At 46.3% G+C, this 22,507-nt stretch overlaps 1 non-coding gene across 1 annotated transcript; it reads right to left on the bottom strand.

Moving 5' to 3' along the window:
• Positions 1 to 22,028: 22,028 nt before the first annotated feature.
• trnae-cuc lies at positions 22,029 to 22,100 on the bottom strand. The gene has a single exon. It is a non-coding gene; the product is annotated as a tRNA-Glu (tRNA).
• Between the last annotated feature and the right edge of the window lie 407 nt (positions 22,101 to 22,507).

Here is a 22,507-nt window from a genome sequence, read left to right as displayed (position 1 = left end):
TAAAGGAAAAAGGGGACCTGGCTGGGGTGGCTTATTATGTGTGTAAAGTCTGTGATGTGGTGAAAAAGGAGGAGGTTGAGGGAATGGTTTTGGCTATGCATAAATCACCTTAACCCTTTTAACCTCAAGCTTGTGACTGATTTGAGGAAATGGTAGAAGCCAAAGAAATGCGCCCCGATTAAGGGAATGGGACAGACGCTTGTTGAGATTTGCAATGTATTGCTCAATGCAACAAAGCCACAAGGAGGTTGAGAAACTCCGAGTGCAATCCAAGGAAGCTGATAAAAGGCTAAAGTTCACGAAGTAAATGATGGAGGGCCCCAAGTGCCAGCTAAAAGAAAAGCAGGAAATGATAGACTGCTTGCCAGCTCAGGTGAGTGAGAGAGTGGGATGGTGGACACACAACAAGGTATTATGAATTTAGCCGCACAACAAGGAGTGAACTCTATGGTGAGGGCACAAAAGTGCGGCGAATTGGGAAAAAAATACATGTGAAAGACCTACAACAGAAGTTGTCAGATGCCAGAGGAGCTCTGATGGGAGAAATTGAGGGAGGAACGAAAGACACAGATAAAGGGGAATTGCCAGGAGTGTCAGCGTCAACTTACTAAGTTTAAAAATGGCAATGATATGGAGGACAGGATCAATGCAATGATCTGCGTAAACAATACTACACAAGAGTTTCAGGAATACCCGTTGACATTGGAACGCAGACTGAGAGAACTATATTTGATGTCCCAACATCTGCTGTTGCCTCTGCAGCAGACTGCTCACGATCCAGACCCATATAAGGAGCTGTTCCTCACCCACTTACACCCCCGAGTTAATACTGCACTTGGATTCACTGCCACCAGTTTAACTCCCTGGGATGAGCTGATACAGAGGGTAATCCAGGCATGGACTAATGCAGAAGGGGTGTATTGGTGTCCACTTAAGAATGAGGTGTGTTACATTGAAGGACCACCACCCCAGGGCTCTGGTCAATGGAATCCTCAACCCCAATATCAGAATAGAGGAAGGGGCCATGGGCGGTATAATAGTCAAGGGCGCGGGTATACAACAACAACACAGGTATACACAGGGCAGAGAAACCCCTACTCCAGGACCAGGCGCCGGTCAAACTCTATGCTTTACATGCGGACAATTGGGACACTGGGCTCAAGAATGTCCAAATCAAGTGCCCTAGGGACCCCCTGGTTACACTCCCTGTTCCACAGCGCCAACTTCCCTTGAAAGTCGAATGGAAAAGTTAATTGCTCTTATGAAGCCTCCATGACAGCATGCTTTGGTGACTTAATTTTAACAAGAGGACCCAGGTTCAATTCCCGGGCAGGGCAAAACTTTAGCCAAATTTCCTTATTCCACATGCCTCTGTTTATCCAGCAGTAAGCAGGAACTTTTGTATGTTAATCAAAGATGATTGGTGGATTGCTTTCAAGGGGTAATAATCCTTTAAAAAACTAATAATAATAATTTGGTCACCCATTTCACAATTGTTTGTGGGACATGGCTGTGCACTATTGGCTGCACCATTTTGCCCACAAAATACACAGTCAATTCACTTTACAGTATATTCTGTGAAGCACTTTGAGACATCTCAATTACATGATCAGTCGTTATATCAAATGCAAGGATTATTATTATTATTTTGTTTGGGTGAGTGTAGATTCCTCAGAGTACTTTTGGGTACCCAGCGTCAGTATTAAGTGTGGGTTAGATGTAAAGTTTCATCTGCTACTGCCCCAACACTGTACCTCAATCACAACCTCAAGACACCACAGCAAGAGACCAGTGGAAAGTATTACTTATCTGTACATTTCGCCCACAAAATTCATAGTCAATCTATTTTACAGTATATCCTGTAAAGCACCTTGAGACGTGTCAATTATGTGATAAGGCGCTATATCAAATGCAAGGATTACTATTTTAGGACGCATGTTAAATATCCTTCCCACTCTCCCCCCACTTTCTCTCCTCCTCGGTGTCCTGGCTGACAACTCTCTAGAAAAAATCACTTGTTTGCACAATGGCTGCTTGCTGGGTCATTGCTATGTGCAAATTAACTGCCAAATTTTCCCTTACAAAAGACCAGATCGCAGTATATCCCATGAAATGCTTTGAGATGTCCTACCCTTACGCAAGATGCTGTGTCAAGACAGGTGGAGTCCTGTACTGTAGTCATTAGAGCACTCATGTTGCAATAAATTTGACAATAACTTAAAGCTCTCTCAAAAATGCTCTGTGGCAGTGAGTAAAGTAAACCAGATAACGAAAACAGAAGTCGCTGGGAACACTCAGCAGGTCAGGTAGCATCTATGGAAAAAGGAAAGTGAGTCAACGTTTTGGGTCCACGATCCTTTGTCAGAAGTAAACCAGATGTAGGGATGTATCAAAAGAACAATAGAAAGCCAAAATAGTGGGGTCATCCTGCCACTGTATAAATCATTGGTGAGACCACACTTACTGTGTACAGTTCTGGTCATCACAGTACAAAAAGAATATTGGAGAAATTGAGAAGATACAGAGGAGGGCAACCAAAGTGATTGAGCCAATGGAGGGACTGGAGTATGAGGAGTGACTAACTAAATTGGGCATGTTCACACTGGAAAAGAGAAGATTGAGAGGCGACATGATTGCTGTCTTTAAAATTCTAAATGGGTTAGACAATATAGATCATGACAGGCTGTTTCAATTTGTCCAGAATAGTAAAACCAGAGGACAGAACCTGTGATTGAAGGGCGTAAATTCAGAACGAATCTATGCAAACACTACTTCAGTGAGCGAATAGTGAATCTGTGGAACAGGCTCCCTAGGGAGATGGTTGAAGCAGGAAGTGTTGATTCTTTCAAACACAGATTAGATTGTTTTCTTTTAGGAAATAATATTGTGGGATATAGTATATGGATGAAGGTAGTGCAGTTGAGTATATGGATTTTCAAAAAGCCTTTGATGAAGTGCCACATAAGAGATTTGTAAGCAAAATAGAATCGCAGGCTGACAAAACCCTCATATAAGCTTTCATTACATCGATGCTCGACTATGCAAACTCATTGCTTGTCGGAACCCCAACTCCTCCCTCCACAGGCAGCAGATCATCCAGAACTCTGCAGCCCGTGTCCTCTCCCGCACTAGGCTCCGCGACCCTATCACTCCCATCCTTGCCCAACTCCACTGGCTTCCCATCACACAGAGGATATAGTTCAAAATCTTGGTCCTCACCTTCAAAGCCCTCCACAGTCTTGCTCCCTCCTACCTCTCTGACCTCCTAACGCCCTACCATCCTCTTCGATCCCTCCACTCAGCGGGCTCCGGCCTGCCCCACCTCACTCTCTCCACTATTGGCGGGCAGGCCTTCTGCCACTCTGTCCCCATCCTCTGGAACTCCATCTCGCAGTCCCTCCGCCTCGCCATCTCCCTTGCCACCTTCAAGACCCAGCTCAAGACCCTCCTCTTCGACCGTACTTTCGATCTCCCTGCTTCCCCCTCTGCCCTCCACCCTCCCCCACCGCGACCCCCAGCTCGGGTCAGTAACTCTATCTGTCCAGCGCCTTGGGATGCCCTCCCGACATGAGAGGAGCTTTACAAATGTAATTTTGTTGTTGTTGTAGAAGCTCTCGGTATTAAAGGGGCAGTGGTAGCATGGATACAGAACTGTCTGGGAGACAGAAACCAGAGTGGTTGTGAACGGTTGTTTTTCTGACTGGAGGGAAGTGTGCAAGTGGTGTCTCCCAGTGGTCAATATTGGGACTACTGCTGTTTTTGATCTGACCTGGACTTGGGTGTAGGTATTAAGTATCTTTCAAACACAAATTTTATTTTAGGAAATAACATTATGGGATATAGTATATAGGTAGTTTGGAACATATGTGAATGCAACTGCCAGGAAGGTGGAAGGCGAACTAGACATACCTTGGTCTTTTTTCGTCTAGCATTTGTTATGTTCTTATGTTCTTATGTTGCAAGTGAAAGGATTCGGGTTTGATCCTTTTTTAAAGGGATTATTACCCCCAGAAACGCAATCCACCAATCAACTAACAAGCAGGTTCCTACTTACTTCTAGGTAAACAAAGGCATGCGGAGCAAGGAAATTTGCTCAACATTTCGTCCTGCCAGGGAATCGAACCCAGGTCCTCTCACTTGGGAGGCGAATGCTCTGACCATTAAGCTACAGGCCTCCACTTTTGGATCTAATAGTTCACGATACAACAACAACAAATTACATTTGTATAATGCCTTTCATGTCAGGAGGACATCCCGATACATCTCTCGGAAGTAGGATTTCACTTGGTCTGAGATTTGTTTCACAGTTCTGTGACTACACGACTGTTTTAAAATGGCGAACATTTGCAAAGGTTTCATTTCACTCTTGCTAGTTCAAAGTCTCTGAAACTAGCAAGGTTTATTTGCTTACATGAAAATTTCAGATCACCAGATTGCAACCTTGATCTTTCATCCAACATGTTTGTTCAGGAGACGTGTCTGGGCCAAACCTGCTTACAAGGCATGAGAATGCTGAATATCTTCTCTGCTTCTGTCCAAAAAAGGGAAAAATATACAAAAAATATGGTTTTCCCTCTCCAATCTTCTGCCGTGTTCTCCTAAAGGTGTTTTATTTTTCTGGTTCCATAAGCATCTTGATTCTCAGTCTAAGGGTCTGAGCCCCATAGTATAGTGGTTAATGGGCTTGCCTCGCAGCGAGAGGAACTGGGTTCGATTCCCGGGCAGGGCAAAACCTTAGGCAAGTTTCCTTACTCCACGCACCTCTGTTTACCTAGAAGTAGGCAGGATCCCAGTTGTTAATCGATTGGTGGATCACTTTCCGGGGGTAATAATTCCTCAAAAAAGAAATTTAGTCACTCAATAACGTGCAATTCTATTGCACCCTTCAACTGGGGTAGCATCTTGGAGTGCTTAACAGTGGTGGAGCTTGACACTGATCTGAGGGGAAAAAGGAGGTAACCGCAGGTCAAAGAGGAAGGTTTTCAGGTGTGATCTGAAAACAGGGAAGGAGGAGGCCAGGCGGAGAGATTGAGTTCCATAGTTTCAAGGCGTAGTGGCTGAAAGCACGGCTACCAATAGTGGAGCGGAATGGATGAGAGACATGCAGGCGGCTGAATATGAGGATCTTGGATTAGAGCATCATCCGCACCATTGGAAGTAATAATAATAATAATAATCCTTGCATTTGTTATAGTGCTTTTCACATCTTCTAGACGTCTCAAAGAGCTTTACAGAATAGATCATAAAGTGAATTGACTTTTTATTTGTGGGTAAAATGCAGCAGCCAATTGCACACAGCAGTGTCCCACAAACAGTCGTGGATTAAGTGACCAATTCATTATTTTTTTCTTGAGGGATTATTATCAGACGTGTGGAGTAAGGAAACTTGCCCAAGGTTTCACCCTGCCGGGAATCGAACCCAGGTCTCTCGCTTGCAAAGTGAGTGCTCTAAACACTGAGCTACAGGACTCAAGTAAAGTAAACCCCTATCTATGGATAGTGGCACCAAGAGGAAGCATGTACTGTAGAGGAGTAAAAGGAGGGGTCGAGAGGTACACCACAGGTTTACACTTTAATATCTTGTTAATCCCACTACCCTGTATGAAATGCCAACCGCCACTTAATTATTGTTGTGCCTCTGTATAGATTGTCAGACCCTCATCATTCCAACTTCTTTACAACAGCCCTCCCAGAAAAAGTAGCAATTGAATGCTATGTGTGCGGGTGGGTGGGGCGAATAAACAGGGGTAACACACTCCAAATTTTACAACCTCTTTTCTTGCTCGACAGAATAACCGCCTATGTGGAAAAAGCTCATGATTTATTAGCTATGTTCCATTCTGGAGCACTGACATCATCCACAGATTGCATGTTATATCAAGACCATGCAACATTAAATACCATAGCAAACTACTGGATTTGAATTGCTAACTGTTATATTTGTTTTCCACCTAATCGGTGTTTTCTTAGCTGCAGGCATTGCAATACTGTGTAAAAGCTTAATGCAGGTTGTTTGGTTCAGGTCATACAAGATTTCATAATGGTTTTCAAACTAGATTTTTATACATTTTTATTAGTCCAATGCTTTTATTGCCTGTTTCTGCTCAAGCGTCTGCAATGTGCTCAGCCAATGGAACAATTTCAGATGGGATTTCTTAACAAGGATTTCTAGTCCTAAAGGGCGAATTGCTTGCAATTACTAGAAATAGAATAGAATAAATAGAAAACTACCTCCGTTGAGATCTGAAGAAAGTGCACGTTGAAATGGAAGAAGACCCCAGTTGTATTTCTTATTGAGAAATCTTGTTTAAAATCACCATGCTTTAAACCTCAATCTTTAGATAAACTTTGAAAATGTATACAGTGAAAAATGCAATGTTTTGCAGCAGATTAGATGAAATTATTATTGCATTTTTCACTCTGTAGTTGCCAGAAATGATCTTCGGATCAGTAATGCCATGACAACAGCAACAACAACAAATTATGCTTGTATAGGCCCTTCACATCGGAAAGACATCCCAGGGTATTGGACATTCAAGGGTTTTGGACCCAAGCTGGGAGTTGGGGTCAGATGGGGAGGAGGACAGTGGGGGGTGGAGGTGGGAGGGTGGCAGAAGGCATGGTCGAAGAGGAAGGTCTTCAGACTGGACTTGAAGGAGGCAAGACGGGGAGTGATTGTACGATAGAGTTCCAGAGTGTGGGGGCAGAGATGCTGAATGCCTGACTGATAATGGTGGGGCGGGAAGTGCGGGGGACCAGAAGCAGATCGGTGTCCACCGAACAGAATGAGCAGACAGGCTGATATGGGATTATGAGGTTGGGGAGATAGGGGGGGAACAAAACCGTGGAGGGCCTCGAAGGTAAGAGTGAGGGTTTTGTACTCAATTCTCTGAGGAATGGGGAGCCAGCGAAGCCAGGCAAAAATGGGAGTGATAGGTTCCCGGTGCCTGGTGCAGGAGAGGAAATGAGCTGCAGAGTTCTGGATGATCTGCAGCTTGTGGAGGGAAGAGTTGGCTAGTCCAGTGAGCAGGCAGTTGGAGTAGTCAAGCTGATGTGTAATGAAAGCGTGGATCAGGGTCTCAGCGGCCTGTGGTGAGAGGCAGTGGTGGAGGTGGGCAATGTTCCGGAGGTATGGAAAGGCGGAATCGGTCACGGCACAAATGTAGGGTTTGAAGAATAGCTGAGGATGGAAAAGGACACTGAGGTTTTGGATTGGCTCGGTGAGGTGAAGAGTTTAGCCACGAATGGTGATAGTATTAGCGGCTGAGGTGAGAAGGCGCTTTCAGGAACCAAGCAGGAGGGCCTCTGCCTTACCAACATTTAGCTGAAGGAAGTTGGCTCTTATCCAAGATTTGATGTCAGACAGATAATTAGCCAGGACATCAACAGTCCTGTAGTCAAGGGTGGAGGCGGTGAGATAAAGTTGGGTGTCATCCGCCTACATGTGGAAATTGACCCCATCCCTGCGGATGACATCGCTGAGCAGGAGCATGTATACATTGAAGAGGAGGGGGCTGAAGACAGAGCCCTGAGGCATGCCACAAGTGACAGTGCAGGGGCTAGAGGAGAAGCTATTGGTGGCCAAAGTGCAGACGGTGGGAAAGGTAGGATTGGAACCAGGCAAGGACAGAACGATTGAGGTGGTGGTGAGAAGAGAAATGGTGGAGAAAAATATTGGTCAACAGTATCGAAAGCAGCTGAGAGGTCGAGATGGACGAGGAGATAGAGAGATCCCTGGTCGCAGGTGAACAGAATGTAATTTGTCACTTTGACGAGGGCTGTCTCTGTGCTGTGAGCAGCACAAATCCCAGATTGGAGGGATTCATGGAGGGAATGCTTGGAGAGGAAAGAGTGAAGCTGGGAAGCGACAACTCGTTCCATGACCTCTGATAAAAAGGAAGGTTTGAAATGGGGCAGTAGTTGGAGAGGAGTGATGGGTCAACAGAAGGTTTTTTGAGGGTAGCGGTGATGATGGCTTCTTTATGGGGATGAGTATGATGCCAGTGAACAGTGCGAGGTAAACAGGTTCTGATAGTAGTGGGACAAGGAGGTGGAGCTGGGAGGTGAGGAGAGGGGTAGGGATGGCATCAAAGGAGCAGGTTGTGGGTTTCATACGGGAACTGATGGAGGTGAGTGAAGAGGGCGAGACCAAGTGAAAAGTGTGGAGGGAGGAATGTGGGGGTGGGGGTTGGAAGGGTAGCGGGAGGTGGGTGCCAGTAGAGGAGCTAGAGGTGGCAGAGCAAATCCCCTCAACTTTGGACTCTAGGAAATCCATCATCTCCTCACATTTGGTTCGGAGGAAATGATGGCAGAGGCATGGGAGGGTGGATGGAGGAGTTGGTTTATGGTAGAAAAGAGGAGTCTGGGGTTGTCCTTAGCTTCCAAGATGATTTGGGAATAAAAGGATGCCTTAGCTGAGGCAAGGGCAGAGCAGTTGGTTTTGGTGCAGTCCTGCCAGATCTGACTGTGAACTGTTAATTTGGATTTGCACCAGGTGCATTTGACGGATGGCACCTGAGATTTGAGGGAACGGAGGCGGCTGGTTTACCAGGAGGATTTGTGCGAATAGGAGGTGGTGTGGGAGATGATGGGGGCAAGCATGTCGAAGATGGCTGAGAGGGAGTTGTTTTGAAGGGTGACCAAGGAGTTCAGATGCCTCTTGGGCAGGGAAGAGGACATGGAGGGGAATTTTTCTCTAGGGGCGAAAGGAGATACACGTGGGATGGGTGGCAGGGAGGGGGATAATAATAATAATAATAATCCTTGCATTTGATATAGCGCTTTTCACGTCGGGAGGACGTCCCAAAGCGCTTCACAGAATAGACTGTAAAGTGAATTGACTGTATATTTGTGGGCGAACGAGGCAGCCAATTGCGCACAGCAATGTCCCACAAACAGTCGTAGATTGAAAATGACCAATTTATTATTGTTTTTGTTTTGGAGGGATTATTATTAGGCGTGTGGAGTAAGGAAACTTGCCCAAGGTTTCGCCCTGCCTGGAATTGAACTCAGGTCTCTCACTTGCAAAGCGAGTGCTCTAACCACTGAGCTACAGGACTCCACATGGGATGGAGGAGTTAAGGGAGATGAAATAATGGGATGGAGGAGTTAAGGGAGATGAAACAATGATCTGAAATGTTTTTGTCAGTGATGGTGACATCAGGTGATCACCAGGTCTAGCGGATGGCCATGGATGTGAGTGGCGGAGTTGATGTGGAGGAAGAGGTTGTAAGAGGAGAGGAGGTGGGCAAAGTCAGGAGATGTGGAGCAAGAAGGGATGAAGTGGAGGTTAGAGTCATCCAAGATGATGAGGTGTTCAGAACAGAATAAGAGGGAAGACAGTTGGGTGGAGATGTCAGAGAGAAAAGTGGAGGAGGGTTTGAGGGGACGATAGATGAGGAGGATTTTTAAGGAGACATTGGAGAGATGGTAATGAGTGAGGTGCTCAAATGAGAAGGTTCCAGAGCAGTAAGAGAACAGACCCAGTGAGGACCTGGAGATGAGGGCCACACCACCGCCATGACAGTTGGGTCGTAGGGTGTGATGGAACGTATAGCCAGGTGGCGTGGCCTCAGTAAAAGGGAAAATGTTGCCTGGAGTGATCCAGGTTTCAGTGAGAGCAAGGATGTTGATTTTTTTTATCCACAATGAGTTTGTGGACAGTGAGGGTTTTATTAGATAGGGAATGATAAAGAATGATAGATAAGGAAGGGCGATGTGGAGGAGACAGAAAGCAGAGGAATTTGCAGGATGTGGTGGTGGGGGGAGAACGATTCGCAGGAAGGGTGGGAACGTGAATAAGAGGTCAAAGCCCTGGTCAAAGAATGAGAGGTGTGGGGGAGGACACGAAGTGCAGAGTTCTGGATGATCTGCAACTTGTAGAAGGAAGAGTTGGGGAGGCCAGTAAGGAGGGAGTTTCCGTAGTCAAGCCTTGAGGTGACGAATGCATGTATGAGGGTTTCGGCAGCCTGAGAACAGAGGCAGTAGCGGAGTCGGGCAATGTTGTGGAGGTGGGGGAAGACAGAGCGAGTCATGGCATGGATATGAAGCCGAAAGGACAGTTGAGGGTCAAACAAGATGCCCGTTCCTGACTGGCTTGGTGAGGTGGAGTGTGCATCCAGCTGATGCTGCTAGTGCTTGAGGTGTGGAGACGCTGGTGCGAGCCAATCAGGAGGGCCTCGGTCTTGCTGACATTCAGCTGTAGAAAGTTGGCTCTCATCCAGGACTCGATGATTTACTCTATTAATGTAGCGTTGAAAGTGTGCAGAACTGGGCAATTTTTTTGAAATCAGTATCAACTTTGAAACTCTTAAAAGAATTCACCAGCTTCCAAAATTAAAAACTGTATTTCAAATTTGATAAATTCTGGCCACTCTAAAATGTTATATCAACAGAGTAAATCTAGATTCAGGTGGAATTTGGGTGGAATTTCTACCCAACACGTATCTGAAGGGCAGGCTACCCAATATAACGGTCCTTTCAATTGTAATGTTTCTTACATTGAAATTGAAGAAGTCAATACATCAGGTAGCCTCACAACTTTTTTTTTAGGACAGGTTAAATACAATTGAAATTGATGGAAATTATCCATTAGGTATCACATCTGTCCAAACTGTTCTGATGGTGAAAATATTGTGCTTTGTGCTACAGATTCATTATCTAAATTACTTTGATGCATTTGTATAATATAATAATAATGCTTGCATTTGGTATAGCACCTTATCACGTCTTCTAGACATCTCAAAACACTTTATGATTCTTTAAGCTGTAGAGCAAGTCCAGTTCTTAGTCTCTTCTCCAGGAATCAGACAGCCTCACCTTTGCAGGCATTTGACTGAGATCTCTGACTTTGATCATAGCCTTGTACAAACATTTTGAGATTAGATTCCCAATGATGCACACAGGCTTAATGTTGACCTTCAGTTATCCAAATAAGCAAGTATGATAGGTTGGTTGAATACTGTTCGTGACTTGGCTGAATACCCTCAACCTCTGTAGAAATAACTGTGCAAATACATTTCACATCATTACATTTCATGCACAAAGATTATTGTGGATAGTGGATCAGACGATAGCATAAATTATAACATAATATAACGTAACATAACATGTAGGAGCAGGAGTAGGCCATTCGGCCCTTTGATCCTGCCCCGCCATTCAATCATGGCTGATCTAATCTGACTCCAGCTAATAACCTGACCCTGCCTTATCCCCATATCCCTTAATCCCTTTTGCAATAAGAAATCTATCGATCTCAGTCTTGAATATGTTCAAGGACTGAGCGTCAACAGCCCTTTGGGGTAGTGAGTTCCATACATTCACCACCCTTTGAGTGAAAAAGTTCTTCCTCAACTCAGTGCGAAAGGGCTGGCCTCTGATTTTAAGGTTTTAGTTTCTCCAACCAGGGGAAACAATCTCCCACTATCTACTCTATCATGCCCTTTGATGATCTTATAGGTTTCTATAAGATCCCCTCTAATTCGTCTATATTCTAGAGAATATAAGCCCAAATCGGTCAGCCTATCCTCGCAACTCATCCGCTCCATTCCTGGTACGAACCTAGTAAATCTACGCTGCACCCCCCCACCCCCCCATGCAAGTACTTAAACAAGGAGACCAAAACTGCACACAATATTCCAGGTGTGGTCTCACCAGGGCTCTATACAACAACAACAACAACCAGATTGCATTTATAGAGCGCCTTTCACGTCGGGAGGACGTCCCAAGGTACTGGACAGTTGAGTTGGGACCCGAGCAGGGGGGAAATGGTCAGGGTGAGGGAAGGGAGGGAGCGAGGAGGGGGTAGAGAGTCGAGAAGGAAGGTGAAGGCACGGTTGAAGAGAAAGGTCTTGAGACCGGCCTTGAAGGAGGAAAGGGAGGAAGCAAGGCTAAGGCACTGGGGGATGGAGTTCCAGAGCCTAGGGGCTGAGAGGCTGAAATCCCGGCCACTGATGATAGGGCGGTTAGGGCGGGGGGTGTGGAGCAGACCAGAACCAGAGGAACGGAGGGTACGGGCAGGTAATTAGGGGGATAGTAGGTCAGAGAGGTAGGAGGGAGCAAGGCCGTGAATGGCCTTTTAGGTGAGGATGAGTATCTTGAATTTGAGTACAGTTGCAGCAAGACTTCCCTACTCTTATACTCTAATCCTTTCATAATGAATGCTAACATACCGTTCGCCTTCCTAATTGCTGCTGCCCCTGCAGACTAACTTTCTGTGATTGGTGTACAAGGACACCCAAGTCCCTCTGGACGCTAACACATTCCAATCTCTCCCCGCTCTAGATTAAGTGGTAAGTAGTATTAATTCGGAAAACTTCCAGAAAGTGTGTATTACATGTATGGATTATTGTTATAGAAAATGTGGGCATGTTCCAAAATATTGATTGAAATTATATTGTTGACCAAAGGGACAGTCAAAGAGATATATTTTAAGGCAGAGATGGAGATTGCAAGGCTTCCTTAGCTCCTCTCTTTAAAGACTTCAGCTGCAGCTCTGAAAAACTAATCAGAGGACAGGAGCATGGTGGCTGATGGATCAGTGAATTATGATGGGGCAAAGGGAGCAGGGAGCGAGCAACAAACCAGAGGCAGATGCGCAGACCGTGCAGCTGGAATACAGAGTATTGCATAGAAAGGGAGGGTGAGAACATGGATGGATTTGAAGATCAGGACAAGGACTTAAAGTCAATTTTTTGAGGCAGTGGAGGCCAATAGAGGTTGGCAAGGATAAGGGCAATGGGTCTGCTTGGTGTGGGAAAGAGTTGCAGTTGAATTTCTGAAGATCAGAGCAAAGAGAGCATTGGAAATATCTGTCCTCAAGTTCAAGACACGGGGAACGGTTTCAACAACAGTGGGGTCAACAATAACAACAACAACTTGCACTTCTATAGCACCTTCCATGCCAGGCGTCTCAGAGCACTTAAAGCTCAGGTCAACAGAGGAGCTTCTTGTAGAACCTCAGAATGCAGCAAAATGAACCATTAATAATGCTATTCACGTACATCAGTTGTTTATAACTTGTGATCTATAGAAAATAAAACAAAACTCTAATATCCAGATTATGGCAACCAGCTCCTGGAAACCTTGGATAAACACTTCATTATCAGTGCTTACCTTGAGTGAGGTCTCTTAAAATTGACCATGACCTGTAGAAGGTCATGACATTAGTTATTTAGTGATGAAAACAGACTCAGTGCCAGAGCCGCTGTCACTGAATTAACCACTATAATTGAAGCAGTAAAGTTCAGTGCGGGTTACAATGACTATAGGACACTGGGCACCTTTTGAGTGCAGACAGACTAATTCAGGTGCAGCCAGGTCCCATATTTGCATACCTACAAGTGCTTATTGCAGGGCAACTTTGAGGATCATTGGGTTCACTTTCAAAGGTTTATACAAGTTTGGTTCAAAGGAGACTTTCTACCACGTATCCATTATGTAGAAATGTTGCAGATTATTAAATTTATCTCTTATAATTCCAACAAATTAACTCAACATATTTCCTAGTTGCAGGACCATCAAAGAATATTTGCTTCAAGACATTTTAATATATAAGGCTCAATATTTCTCATGGTCTTACCCTATGAGAAATTCTTAAATTCAGTCAAAATGTGGAAGACTTCTGGCCCCAGGAATGAAAGGTTGAAATAATTAATGCTAGTTTATGATTCTTTTCACACTGGTCCAGTAATGTTGAAATATTTTGGGAGAGGGAAATATTTAATCTTACTGAACCATTGCCAGCAAGTGAGAAGTGGCACAAACAGTCACAGCCTAATATGTGAAGGGGCCTCTGACTCCCAAGTTAGTGAGATTATTGAGCTCCAGTCACATGGTGCCCATGAAACAAGGCTGGAATACAGAGTCGTTTAACTTGAAGAGTAACTAGCAAATTAATGGCAACTGGGCAAGCTGGGTTGTCTTCATGGTTATTGTGTACATCTCCTTTACTACCTATTGCACCATGAGAACAAACCAGCTTGTAAATCTCCTGCACAGTAGCCCTGAACAGTACATTATATAATGATAATAACAAGATGATTTGAAAAATTTACAAATGGTTCATGGGTCAATTTAAAAATGTAATTCACTTTACAGTATATTCTGTGAAGCACTTTGACATGTCTCAAAGCCGTGATAGAGCGCTATATCAAATGCAAAGATTATTATTATTATCAAATACTTTTGGAATGTGAGCCCGAATAAGTAAGGTGGTAGAGGCAAAGTCCATTTTGGGTTTCAACAGGGAAGTAGACAGGTGTGGAGTATCGGGGTAGGACAGGGCAATGACATTGTCAGTGCAGCTTGCTCTGACAGCTGGTACAGACTTGATAATAATAATAATCCTTGCCTTTGATGAAACGCCTCATCATGTCTTTGAGACATCTTAAAGCGCTTCACAAGATATACTGTAAATGTTGATTAACTGTATATTTTGTGGGCAAAATGTAGTAGATAGTTACACACAGCAATGTCCCCAAAACAGCCATGGAGAGAGTGACCAATTTTATTTTGGCATAGTGGGATCTTTAACATCCACCTGAACAGGCAGATTGTATCTCGGTTTAATGTTTCATCCTAAGGACGGCACTTCTGACAATGCAACACTCCCCTAACACTGCACTGAGTGTCATCTTAGACTAGGTGATTCCAAGTCCCAATATGGGGCTTAATCCCACAACCTTCTGACTCAGAGGCAAGTGTGAGCCAGCTGAGCAGAGGGAGCCATAGGTTGGTAGGGGGTTAGGAGGTCACAGAGATAGGGAGGAGCAAGGCCATGGAGGCCTTTGAAGGTGAGGAACAGGATCTTGAACTGTCTCCTCTGAATGATAGGGAGCCAGTGGAGCTGGGCAAGGATGAGAGTAATAGGGTCACAGAGCCTGATGCGGGAGAGGACATGGGTTGCATAGTTCTGGATAATCTGCAGCATGTGGAGGGAGGAGTTGGGGAGGCTGACAAGCATGGAGTTTGCATAGTGCAGACTGGTTGTGATGAATGCATGGATGAGAGTCTCGGCGGCCTATGGTGAGAAGCAGTCCCGGAGCTGGGCAATGTTGTGGAGGTGGAGAAAGGTGGAGCAGGCCATGGCATGGTTGTAGGGGATCAAGGACAGATGAGGGTCAAACAGAACGCAGAGGTTCCATATTGGCTCACCAAAAATAAAGCAAAAGTAATACCATTAATATCATTGGAGCTCCATATTTACAAAGCTTAGCCAAGAGTGGTTACATGTGAAATAAATACCCCAAGATATAAACATGGCCTAAAAATGATCACAAATGTATAAAGAATAAAATAACAGTAGCCTTACAACAATTCTCTTACCAGCAGCAGCTGCAAATGATACACATAACAATAGACTGTGAATCTGCAGCGGTTCCTTGAAGGAGTTTTTCATCTTCATCTGGATGATCTTTCATTCATCGTACCTTTCCAATAGTCAATACGTTGTGTACAACTGTCTCTGAAGTGTGTGCAGGAGGTTGTAAATCGATTTAGAGACAGTAGTTATAAGGTAACTTCCACTTTTGGTTAGCTTCAGCTTGCATTTTTGAAGATAGAGAGGAGTTGTTTCTGCCAAAAATGCAACATTGTTCACCATAGCTTCCTCAGTGCTGGCAGGACCCCTTCCTCCACTTACAGACTGTTCATCCCCTGCGCCTTTGATGGAAGGCTGCCCATTCAGGATGCCATTGTTGAAAGCAGCCATTGGCCATGGTTGTTGGGAGAACTGCTGTTGTTTGGTTGTTTGGAGCACTGACTCTACAGAAATACTTGGGGAAAATGAAAAACTTCCATTCACAAGGGTCCTGGTAGCCAAGCTGGGGAGGGTGGGGGGGGGGGGGGCATCCAAGAGATACTGGGGAACATTCGAAGTTTGCCACATGTCCAGCACACAGCCAAGATAGGGTGCGAGCACTGGACCATAATGTAGCCATTAGCCCTAAGTGACCCAAACACATTGAAGTAAAGTCATGACCTCCGACAAAATGGCCACATTACCAATAAATAACGTGTCATTGCTTTGTTGTTCAGGCATTTTGATCAGGTGTGTTGTATCCAAAAAAGTAGTGTTTTCTGGGTGGAGCTGAAGCTATGTGCGTTTCTCAAAGCTCTAGCTGATCTTCAAATCTTTTGGAAGTTGGTAAGTTGAACAAAGATTCAGAATATTCCCCTTCCAGAATGTCTAGCAAATTGTGAATTGGTTTGCTGTAGGCATTATCTTATTAAAACAAATGCAGGGAATTAGTATTAGCAATAATAGTTTGGTTCCGAGTGGTATTTTTTACATTGCAAAGGCCATGTCAAGGCTACGACTCAGTCAGAGTAAAGCTTCTCCATGTGCTAAGTGGAAAATACATTTATAACATAAGAACTAACAGGTTCCCAATCTATTTGCAACACCATGATGGTTCGGGCAGGCGCTGACAGCATCAGCATCCAAGGCTGCACTCTCCACCTCTCAAAGCCAGTCAGGAACCTTGGGGTTCTGTTTGACCCTGAGCTGTCCTGTCATCCTCATATCCGCGCCACAACTGGCACCGCTTCCATCACCTCCGGAACATCGCCAGACTACGGCACTACCTTACCCCTCACGCTGCTGAAACTCTGGTCCACGCCTTTATCACCTCAAGGCTGGACTATGGGAACTCTCTCCTCGCCGGCCTTCCCGGCACCTCCCTCCACAAGCTGCAGGTCATTCAGAACTCTGCAGCTCGTGTACTGTCCCGTACCAGACTTCGGGACCACATCACTCCCACCCTCGCTCGCCTCCACTGGCTCCCCATCCCCCACAGGATCGAATTCAAGATCCTCATCCTCACCTACAAGGCCATTCACGGCCTTGCTCCCTCCTACCTCTCCAACCTACTATACCCCTACTTACCTGCCCCTACCCTCCGTTCCTCTGGCGCCGGTCTGCTCCACACCCCCCGCCTTAACCGCCCTACCATCGGTGGCCGGGCCTTCAGCCTCTCAGCCCCGAGGCTCTGGAACTCTATCCCTCAGTGCCTTCGCCACCTCCTCCCTTTACTCCTTCAAGGCCGGTCTCAAGACCTTTCTCTTTGACCGTGCCTTCAGCTCCCCTCTCAACTCTCTACCCCTCCTCGCTCCCTCCCTTCCCTCCCCTCACCCTGACCATTTCCCCCCTGCTCGGGTCCTGACCCAACTGTACAGCGCCTTGGGACGTCCTCCCGACGTGAAAGGCGCTCTATAAATGGAATCTTGTTGTTGTTGTAGTGTTGTTGTTCCTTGAGCAATATCATGCTTGTTAGCATGAATATAACTAGTTGTAAACTAGTCATCACAAAAAAGACCTATGGAATTTGATATGTACCATAATTAAAATAATTTTACATTTCCCCCAAATTCCATTTCAAATTACTGTATTTTGTTAATGGAGCATTACATGCAATTTCTCGACTGACTGACTGACGGTCTGTTTGTCTGTGTGTGCGTGTATGTCTGTCTTTCTTTCAAGCGCTTTGAGACATCCCAACGGCATGATAAGGCGCTATATCAAATGCAAGGGTTATTATTGTTATTATTATTATATTTCTACAATTCTTTAAATGAAACAGTTTCCAAAGCAAGGCAGAATTTAAGAAGTCTTCACTATTCAGTACTACCTTAAATTTTATAACAATGTAGTGTTACAGATTGAGACTAAGCAGACTTTTAGTGGCAACTTCAGCAAATTCAAAATGCATGTAATGGGGATTATGTATTCAGGTGTTAGCACCTTATCTTTTCATCACTGCATGTGGATTTGAATCCATCTGAACCAGAAGAAAAGACAGTCTCCTCTTTTTTGACTCTAAGGATGTAATCTGGAATAAGTTTGTCAGTATTATATTAGTTTCCAGTGGGTGTCCACGGCACAAAATAATCCCCATTCTGCAAAATACTGTAAGGATGGTTGATGTGAGAGACGGAAAGTAGACTGCTCTGAGCTTGTTCCAAGGTCTATTAGGCACAGTAATGTGAGATTTACTGTACTTTAGCTAAACAGAATGCTTCATGATAAATGTGCTGGTGATGACATAGTTCAGATGAGATAATGAACCAAGAGCCCAACTGCCTACTCAGATGGACATGAAAATAACTCATTATACTACAGAGAAAGGAGTTTCTCCCAGTGTCCAGCCACCAACCCACCCCACAAATAAATTGCTCATTCACTTCAGGGCTGTTTGAGGGACATTGCTGTGTGCAATTTAGCTGCTGTGCCTACCTATAAATAGTCACTACAATTATGATAATAATGAATATCCCCTGTATTTGGCATATGTGTGTTCCTGTGTGGATTCAAGGGACGTGGAATTTATATAGTTTAAGATGACACTCCATTGCAGTGCTGAGGATGTACTGCATTGTTGGAGGTGCGTGCATCTTTTGGATGAGATGTTAAACTGAGATCCCATCTGCCTCTTCAGGTGGATATTAAAGATCGCATGGGGTTGTTCAAAAGAGAAAGGAGTTTCTCTTAGTGTCCTGGCCAACATCCAACAACAACAACTTGGATTTATATAGTGTCCTCCACACTGGGCGGTGTCTCAGAGCGCATCACGGTAATGGATCCCGGGGCCGAGCCAGGGGGAGGGGGAGGAAGGTGACCAAAGGCGCGGACGAAGAGAAAGGTCTTCAGCAGAGACCTGAAAATAGGAAAAGAGGGAGCGAGGTGAAGGGAGTGAGGAAGGGAATTCCAGAGTCTCGGGGCGTAGTGGCTGAAGGCACGGCCGCCGAGGGTGGAGCAGAGGACTCGGGGGACAAGGAGGAGACCAGACCCGGAGGAAGGAAGGCAACGGGTACTGTTTTGAGGAACAAGGAAGTCAGAGAGGTAGGGGTTGCAGAGGAGTGGAGGGATTTGAATACAAGGGTGAAGATCTTGAAGTCGATCCTCTCTGGGATAGGCAGCCAGTGCAGTCTGGCAAGGACTGGGGTGATCGGGGAGCGGAGTTTGGTGTGGGTGAGAATGCAGGTGGCAGAGTTTTGAATGAACTGGATTTTATGGATGGTAGTGGATGGGAGACCAGCGAGGAGGGCATTGGAGTAGTCCAGCCGAGAGGTGACAAAGACATGGACTAGGGTTTCAGCAGCTTTTGGAGAGAGGTATTGGTGCAGACAGGCGATGTGTCGAAGGTGGAAGAAGGCAGTGCTGGTGAGGGACCGGATGTGGGGGAGGAAGAATAATTGGGGCTTGAATCTGGTGCCTAGGTTGCGTACGGGTTCGGAGAATTTTATGGGGAGATCGGGTAGGTGGAGGAAGTGAGAACCATGAGATTTTATATGTTGACGGGAGCCAAAGAGCATGGCTTCTGTCTTGTCAACATTCAGCTGAAGGAAATTTGCACCTGAGATCTGACAGGCAGGCTGACAGAACATCAGGGGACTGGGGGTCGCAAAGAGAGGTGGAAAAATAGAGTTGGGTGTCGTCCGCGTACATGTGGAAGTGTACCCCATGTCTGCGGATGACATCCCCAAGAAGGAGCATGTAGATCAGAAAGTGGAGGGGGCCAAGGATGGATCCTTGGGATACCCCGCAGTAACCGGGAGAGAGCAGGAGGAGAAGCTGTTTGTGCAGATGTACTGCTGGCGGTTTGTGAGGTAGGACTCGAACCAGACGAGTGCGGTCCAACTGAAGTGGATGACGGAGGAAAGGCAGTAGAGGAGGATGGCGTGATCGACTGTGTCGAACGCCGCGGAGAGGTCCAGGAAGACAAGGAGGCAGAGGGAGCCCTGGTCACAGATAGAGAGGATGTCGTTTGTGACTTTCACAAGCACAGTCTCTGTACTGTTGGCAGGGCAGAAACCAGAATGGAGCGGTTCGAAGGAGGAGAGGTGTGCACAAAGTTGATTGTGTTCTAGGACTTTTACGAGGAAGGGCAGATTAGAAATAGGGCAGTAGTGGCTGGGGTTTGAGGGATTTGGGGAAGGTTTTTTGAGGCGCGGGTTGATGACAGCAGTTTTGAGGGGGGTAGGGACTGATCCGGAGGAGAGGGACTGGTTGATGACATCAGCCAGTAGTGGGCAGAGGAGGGGCAGCTGGGTGACCAGTAAGTTGGTGGGGAGAGGGTCAAGGCAGCAGGTGGTGGGTTTCATGGAGGTGATGGTGGGTGGTGAAAAAAAGGATTTTAGGGCTCTGTTTAGCCTCTAAGATAATGTTGGAGTAGAAGGCCGTTTTTGCGTGTGTCAAAGATAGGCCTTAGCTGTGGAGATGCTCGAGCCACAGTTGGCGGTGGACTGTCAGGCCAGTTTTCCGCTATCTGCGCTCGAGCAGCTGGGTTTGGGTTTTTAGGCGGTGGAGATGGTTGTTGTACTGGGGGATTGGGTGCGTTTGGAGATGGTTCTGGATTTCAGGGGGACAAGGGAGTTGAAGATGGAGGAGAGGTGATCATGGAGCAGCTGGACAGCTGTTTCAGGATCTCCGGGGGTGGAAGGCCAGAGGGATAGGATGTTTGATAATGAGAGGGTCTTTGTGAGGGTCTCAAGGGGTAGCCTTTTCCAAGGGCGGTAGAGGATGGTTGAAGGCTTGGTGGAGAAGAGAGGGATGTGACAGGAAAAGGAGATGAGGAAGTGGTCTGAGATGGCCTTGTCCACTAAGCTGAGGTCGGAAATGTTAAGGCCGTGGGTGATGACGAGGTCAAGGGCATGACAACGGTTGTAGGTGGGTGAATTTATATGAAGGGTGAGGTTTAGGGAGGAGACGAGGGCAGTGAAATCGGCAGAAGTAGTGCAAGGGGAGTTTAGGTGGAGGTTGAAATTGCCCATTATGAGCAGGCGCTCAGAGCAGAGGCACAGGGAAGAGAGGAGAGTAGAGATGTCTGTGTGGAAGGAGCCGGGGGGGCTTAGAGGGGCGGTAGACAAGGAGGATTTTCAATGGGAGAGTGGGGTGGAAGAGGGTGAGGTGCTCGAAGGAGGGGAAGCAGCCAGAGGAATAGGGGATAAGACCAAGGGAGGCTTTGGAAATGAAGGCCACCCCGCTGCCATGCTGGTTTGGATGGGGGGTGGGGGTGGGGTGGAAGGTGTAGCCTGGAGGGGAGGCTTCCACTAGGGGGACGGGGTCATTGGGGGAGAGCCAGGTTTTGGTGAGCCCAAGAATGTCAAGGTGCTCGTCCAGGATGAGGTCGTGGATGGTGAGGGCTTTATTTGAGAGGGAACGGACATTTTGGAGGGAAATGTGGGTGGGTTTGCTGGAGGGAGGGGAGGAAGGAGAGGGAGGAGAGAGTGATGCAGAGAGGATTTTGGGGTGTACAGGAGAGATGGTTGTGGAGAGTGGTGTGAGTGGAGAGTTGGGGAGGGTACGTATGAGAGGGGGGGAAGTTAGGTTTGCCTTAAGGAGGCGGTTTGAGTGGAGGGAGTGGAGGGGTTGCTGCTCTGGGACAGCCAGTGCCAGGAGCCACGATGGGCCTGGCAGAGGATGCCCAGGCTGGAGCAGAGGGAAGTGGTGATGGGGTCGAGGAGAGAGAAAAGGCGGAGAGGGCGGTGGGAGAGAAGGACAGAGGGGGAGTAGCAGATAGAGGGGGGTGGGAGCAGAGACATTTAGAATGGAGGGGGAGGCTCGGATTGGGATGGCAGCCAAAACGCGCATGCAGAGACCGCAAGCGAGCGATCAGTGGGACAGCATCAGCCCTCAGGCTTAGCTTCCCAGGTCATGGCTGGGACAGCAGTGCCAGGGGCCAGGATATTGTTTTTGTTGTTGTTGCTATTTTTTTAACTGTGAAGTGACACCGACGTCACCTTGTGAATCACTTACCCAGCCCCGTCTCACTTACCTCGCTCTTCTGACTCCGCTCCTGTCCGAGTGGCTCCTAACCTGGCTGTGCTTTATATGCAGCGAGGCCTCGGTTCCGCCCCATGCTCTCCTGACTCCGCTCCCATTTCATCCCCATATAAGAAAAACAGAAATCGCTGGGAACACTCTGCAGATCAGGCAGTATCTATGGAGAAAGGAAAGTGAGTCAATTATTGTTTTTTTTTCTTGAGGTTTTATTATTAGGCGTGTGGAGTAAGAAAACTTGCCCAAGGTTTCGCCCTGCCGGGAATTGAACCCAGGCCTTTCGTTTGAGAGACGAGTGCTCTAACCTCTGAGCTACAGGGCTCCACAATGGCTCTCAAAGACATGTTAAGTATTTCTCACACAAGGCAATTCCTATGAGATACTTCCTCAAAAAGGTTTCGAGATATGAAATCACCTTTATTCCTTTACCACCCTGTATAAATATTTTAATTAACGTTGACTGTGACCTAGACATCATCTAAGATTAGATATCCTGATGTTCCTGCAATCTCAGTGGAGAATGATAACCTAGAGTAACCCATATAAACAGGTGGGCCAATGAAGTTCAATCTGGTTCAAAGATGCTCTAAGATTTCCGCAGCATGGTCTGCTTGAAATTTTCTATTGATGGTTAACCATATTCATGTTTAGATATCATCTACAACATTAACAGCAAGATGTGAAGTAGATCAGATGCCCCCAATACAATAACAAATCTAACCTGGAGTT

This window comes from Callorhinchus milii, unplaced genomic scaffold (assembly GCF_018977255.1).
Source record: "Callorhinchus milii isolate IMCB2004 unplaced genomic scaffold, IMCB_Cmil_1.0 Scaffold1, whole genome shotgun sequence".
NCBI classification, from domain to species: Eukaryota; Metazoa; Chordata; class Chondrichthyes; order Chimaeriformes; family Callorhinchidae; genus Callorhinchus; species Callorhinchus milii.
Note: the sequence above shows the minus strand (reverse complement) of the source record. Positions and strands in the feature narration are given on the sequence as shown.